This window comes from Manis javanica, chromosome 11 (genome assembly GCF_040802235.1).
Source record: "Manis javanica isolate MJ-LG chromosome 11, MJ_LKY, whole genome shotgun sequence".
In the NCBI taxonomy this organism is placed as follows: Eukaryota; Metazoa; Chordata; class Mammalia; order Pholidota; family Manidae; genus Manis; species Manis javanica.
In genome coordinates, this window is record NC_133166.1 from 229,231 (window position 1) to 234,279 (window position 5,049).

At 42.3% G+C, this 5,049-nt stretch overlaps 1 pseudogene; it reads left to right on the forward strand.

The window, feature by feature from the left end:
* The first annotated feature begins 2,273 nt into the window (after window positions 1–2,273).
* On the forward strand, window positions 2,274–3,212 carry LOC140844331 (olfactory receptor 5AN1-like; annotated as a pseudogene).
* The last annotated feature ends 1,837 nt before the right edge of the window (window positions 3,213–5,049 follow it).

A 5,049-nucleotide genomic window follows, 5' to 3' on the forward strand; every position in this document is an offset into this window, starting at 1 on the left:
TGTTGGCTAGAAGGAAAGCCTGCCTCTGATGTAACCCAATGGTTACATCAGTGTTTGCTGCATGTGGGGCAAAAGACAATGTGGGCGGGAGCCCATCTGTGCAGCTTGCCTTTGACCTTTGAAGAAGTTAGCAGTGTATGGAAGGAGTGCCTTGTGTGCTCTAAGAGCTACTTACACTGAGTCTCACAGCAACATGGGACAATAGTAAAGGGGCTGATACCCCTTGTCAGGTGGCAGATAGACTATATTGGGTCTCTGCATATCAGAAGGATATCGAAATGCCATGACTTGTGTCAACACAGCTACTGTGTAGATCTGCAAACTACCAAGAGAGGCCTAGAGCATCTCTTTGTAGCCTAAGGCCGGCTGCAGGTGATTGAGGGCAATCAAGGCACCCACTTTACTGGACATGCGTTTCAAGAATGCATGCAGCAGTTAGGGATAAAGTGGAAGTTTCATGTACCATATAACCCTACACTGGCAGGGTTGATACAGAGTACAATGGTTTTTTGAAGTCTGGCCCAAATTCAGAAAACAATAGTTCGTGGGATTGGTCAGTTTACTTATGGACGGTGCTACGTCATTTGAATGAGATTCCCGAAAAAAATACTTGAGCCCTGTGGACATGGTAACACACACTGATGCCTCTCCTATACAGCTGTATGTGCAAACCAAAGATTTGTTATTGAAGCCAGGATATGGATGGCAGAGCAACATCCTGCTGCCAGCACTACTGCACTAAACCCTGGAGACTCTATTGAGTGGATGTGATCCTGGACATTTCCACACATGGACCAGCGATGGCTGGCTCTTCTGGCACCTTGGTGAAAAGGCCTGGAAGCTGGCCTCCTGTGTGTTCCTGGAGTAACAGCATAACATCCCCACAAAGATCACATAGTGTACCCAAAACATCCAGGAGGTAAGAGCATCTTACAGGGAAGTTTTGTTTTATCTTATGCCCAGTCCATGCACCTCCCAGAGCCCTGTATAGTGACCCATCTGTAACTCTCACAGGGAGGGGGTGTAAGTCTGGTGTACTAGACCAGGACAAGGTCCCTATCCTGCCACTGTCCTGTCACGGGACCACTCTCTTGCATGGATCCTCCTGATGGACAAGATTTTCCCAGGCTGGTGTCATTCAAACATGAATCCTATTGCCATTAAGGTTATTTTCTTCTATAGTCCCTGTGTCCGTGACCCACTTCCTGGCTGCAGCTGCTGTATGATGGTTACTCTGAACTCCCTCCCTGTTCAGCTACCGGCTTCTTAGGAAAGGGGAAGCTAGGGATTTAGTCTATATGGATCTTTGAACCAGCTGTACCCTCCGGCTTGAGGATTATCTTGATTTTATTGCTGTTGTTATTGAATGTTATTAGTCTGGTTGCAGTGCTCTGGTTTTCTTGCACAGGGGCCCTTCCAGAACATGGGGAGCAGGTAGGTTGTGGGGGGAGATTTCTGGAGGGAAGGGCTGTGTGTAAAATTACACTATTTCCCGAATCTCTTGCCTGGCCTTAGTGCATTTCTATATCAATAGGTGTTTCCAAGGGGTGAAGAGAAGTGGTCCATCTCCAGATCACTAGGTGGTAACAAAGGGTGTGGAGGGTGAGCACGTACTTGGACTAGAGAGGTTTGGCGGGTCCTGGCACCCGGGTCATGAGAGACACGGGGGAGCAGAAGTAATAAGCAAGAAACAGGTTTCCTCCACTTCATTTCTCCCTTTGAGTGGTTTTGTCTTCAAAGGTTATTTGCCCCAGGCTGGCAACATATTTCCCCCCCAGAGGTACAGTAAATGTTTTCCTAATGGATAATGGAAGAAATTCAAAAAATTTATCAGGATGACCATAGAGAACAGAAAGGCTATATGAAACTTAAAGTGAGTTGATGCCACATATAGTTTTCGTATCAGAAAGTCAGTTATAAAATGCATAAACAGAGGTTACTTAAAAAACCGTATTTTCATCAATGATCTCTATGTATAATTATCACAGAATTTCTATTGTCTTAAAAAATTCTTTAACAGATTTTTAAATACCTCTTTAACTTCTCATGGGAACTCATGCTTTAGTTGAGAACCCGAAGCACTGAACAGGTACTCCCTGATAATGTGAGACGAAAATCTGCTGTGTTTCCACCGGAACAGTGAGCATTTCCGTTTTTCTGGTGCTCAGTGGAGGAAAAAGCTGGCACATAGGAGAATTGTAATGCTGTCACATTTGACCTGAGTCAGCAATGAATTCTGTTGTCTCTTTTCTGATTTCAGGAGCAGCAAGGCTATGATTAGGACAGGAAATATTACAGAGATCACCCACTTCATTCTCTTGGGGTTTTCAGATTTTCCCAGAATGAAAGCACTGCTCTTTGTTGTGTTCCTGGTGATCTACGTTACAACTCTGACTTGGAACCTGAGCCTCATCATCTTAATAAGGATGGATTCCCACCTCCACACACCCATGTACTTCTTCCTCAGCAACCTGTCCTTCCTAGACATCTGCTATGTGACCTCCACAGCCCCCAAGATGCTCTCCGACTTCTTCCTGGAACAACATACTATCACTGTAGGGGGCTGTGCTGTTCAGTACTTCTTCTTTGCAACTATGGGACTGAGTGACTCTTGTGTCATGACAGCGATGGCCTATGACCGCTATGCTGCCATTTGTAATCCACTTCTCTACTCATCAGTCATGTCACCCACCCTCTGTGTTGGGATGGTGCTGGGATCCTATATGGCTGGAATCTCTGGTTCTGTATCCCAACTGTGTGCCATTCTTCAACTCCACTTCTGTGGGCCTAATGTCATCCACCACTTCTTCTGTGACATGCCCCAGCTGTTAGTCCTGTCCTGCAATGACACTTTCTCTGCCAAACTCATACTTGCTATAGTAACAATGATCTTTGGGATAATAAATGTCCTTCTTATCCTGATATCCTACGTCTATATTGTCATCTCCATCATGAAGATCACTACAGCTAAAGGCAGGTCGAAGGCTTTCAACACCTGTGCTTCTCACCTGACAGCAGTTTCCCTCTTCTATACCTCAGGTATGTTTGTCTAGTTCGGTTCCAGCTCTGGTGGTTCTTCCAACTTTGACAGATTTGCATCTGTCTTCTACACAGTGATGATTCCCATGTTGAATCCCTTGATTTACAGTCTGAGGAACAAGGAAATTCAAGATGCCTTGAAGAGGTTGCAAAAGAAGGGAGGGTATTACTAACTGCACTGTTTCTGAGATTTTTTTACCTTTTATCCCTTCAGAATTATCTTAAACCACAATGCTGAACATATGAATAGACTGTTACAAATTTCACACTCTCTTCAGACAAAGAGGGTTTAATTTGTCATAAGTTAAACAGAAAAATGGACCAATACATGATACAAATCCACACAAACAACACTCCAGTTTGAAAAAGACAGATGCAGCCCTATTTTTATCACAGCACTATTTACAGTAGCCAAGATATGAAAGCAACCTAAATGTCCATCTGTAGATGATTGGATAAAGAAGATGTGGTACATATACACAATGGAATATTACTCAGCCATAAGAAAAAAACAGATCCTACCATTTGCAACAACATGGATGGAGCTAGAGGGTATTATGCTCAGTGAAATAAGCCAGGTGGAGAAAGACAAGTACCAAATGATTTCCCTCATATGTGGAGTATAAGAACAAACAGAATATTTTTAAGTCTTGGGAGCTTCATTACTTTCAGTCTGCATGAGGAATGGTCTTATCATTTATTAATATGCCCACATGTGTTTGTGAAACATCAGGGTTTAGAAACTTTTGGGCTTTTCCTGATTCTGAGCCTGAACCCTTAGAGAAACCTGGCACAGGATGCAGGGTATAAAAACCATGACTGCTACATATTCTAATGCAATTACATGATGGTGATTGATGTTTTTCTCTGTATCTGACCAGATTTGGTGTAAACAGAGGAAGGAATTGGCATTTGGACAGAAAGAAAGCTTTCGAATTTGTTCGGTTATGCCTCCTGGAACAGCAGCCTGAGACAGCTAATGTTTGTGTTTCAGTGCTAACCATCTAATGAATTTTTGGTCACATACTCATGTCTACCAGCTCTAGTCTATGGAAGGAGGAAGTTTCAACCATATAGGATCCCAGCACTGTCATAAAGTTGAATAAACTGAAGGATGTGGGCCCTGCAGTGCCATTTACTTATGAGTCTAGTGATTTAGTTTCTGACATTTAGTATCCAATGGGGGATTTTGATTGAGATATATTCGAATTCCATGTCACAGCCAATTTTAATTTCTGAGAGTTTGCATTCAAACCTCTCTTTCTTTCCTGCATTAAATCCAGAAAATTTACCTTGATTTACATAGCCAATGGTTCCCCTTATCAAATATTTTCTGGTATTTCAGCATCTGTTCATGTTTGGTAAGAGGACACTTGTGTGAGCATTCATTGTTTTCATAGAGCTACTGAGTATTCAATATTGCCAAAATGAAGAATAAAAAGGGTAAACTGGTATACATCCTCTCCTATTGTCCATGTTCTTCATTTTATGTTTTAATGATTTATGGTTAAAGGAAGTGATTAATAGATGGAGTAGGATGGTTAGAGTTACTTTAATTCTGATATGTTCCTGGAGGCCTTAAATACCAAGGAAGAAAACAGACAGTAGGATAGGCAGGGTTCTCACCTCCGGCCGGGTTATATAAAGCTTCTGGTCTTTGTGGTCTGGTTAAAAGAATAACATATGTAATAGCGCCGACTATTGATGTGCCTGATTGATATCGGACTTGAATAAGCTGATACAAAATAGATGTTGTTACAATTACATATAGTCCTTGGCAATTCATTTGGTCTTAATGTTGTTTTGAGTCTCAGTTTTGATGAGTGATATGAGTTATTTTATTTAATTAAGGAGTATAAGTGAAGAGGTATTTGAAGGTTTACCAGATCTTTCATGAGCTTCCACATGGGAAGAATTGAGAGAAGGGGAATTGTTGCACCTCTGGGAAAGTATGTGAGGACTTTTCCCCTGCCATGGAAAGAATGCAGTGTGAATAAATGTGTGGCTCCA